This window comes from Octopus bimaculoides, chromosome 10, assembly GCF_001194135.2.
Source record: "Octopus bimaculoides isolate UCB-OBI-ISO-001 chromosome 10, ASM119413v2, whole genome shotgun sequence".
Taxonomy (NCBI): Eukaryota; Metazoa; Mollusca; class Cephalopoda; order Octopoda; family Octopodidae; genus Octopus; species Octopus bimaculoides.
Genome location: NC_068990.1, coordinates 20,726,204 through 20,727,273, shown reverse-complemented (window position 1 = coordinate 20,727,273; position 1,070 = coordinate 20,726,204).

The following is a 1,070-nucleotide window of genomic DNA, read 5'->3' as shown; positions in this document are numbered from 1 at the left end:
TCTCTCTCTCTCTCTCTCTCTCTCTCTCTCTCTCTCTCTCTCTCTCTCTCTCTCTCTCTCTCTCTCTCTCTCTCTCTGTTTCTTTCCATCTCTCTTTCGCTCTATCTTTCCTTCTTTCGTTTTTCTTCTTTCTCTTTTGCTTGCTCGCTCGCTCTACGCAAGAGGTTTTTTGCCTGTGGCAGTTCCCTAAAGAAGAGGATTAAAGAGCTAATGATTCAATTCCATAGAGGGTACTTAACATGTAATCGAAATCCGTGTTGGCAATGCTAGCATCTACATTATATTTTATACATTTCTTGTTGTTGTTCTTTTTTTTTGGGGTTTTTCGAATACATTTTATTACATTTTCCCAGGTGTGTGTGCTGTATTATCACAACTTTTAAAAAAATGTTCATCCTTTTTTTTTTCTAATTCCGCCTTTTGCACAACCAGTGGTGTTCTGCTCCAGAAATCGCCAGCAGGTTCGGATAATATTAATGAAAGGAAAAAGAAAAGAATACAATGCATACATACACGACAGAAACGTACTGACACGCTATTCTTTGCCAATGGAGGAATTGTGAATATCCATCAAAACAATAATACATCTTTTGTTCTTGGTCTTTCTTCCTTTTGCTATTTTAATTAAATATTATGTAATCTACATGGTCCGCAAACTTTGGATAGAGTTTATTTTTTCTTTTATCACTATAAGAAAAGAAAATTTTAAAGAATACCTTTACGTAATCAACTTTGTAAAACGTAACCAGAAAACAGGCAATTTTTTTCTAAACAAAGGAAAGTTTAAAAGGTTTTTAAAAAACTTCATGACCTCATATTTTCAATAATAGTTTGATCCCCAAATTGTTCAGTAACAAGATAATGCTAATAGTTTGAAAGCATAAAATGCATCTAGCGAGTCTGTGGAAGGAGGCTGGTTGATGTAATCGACCCCTGTACTCAACTGGTACTTATTTTATCGACTCCGAATGAAGGAAACGCAGTCAACCTCGGAGGAATTTCAACACAGTACATTGAGATTCTGTCAGCTCACATTATATATATATATATATATATATATATATATATAT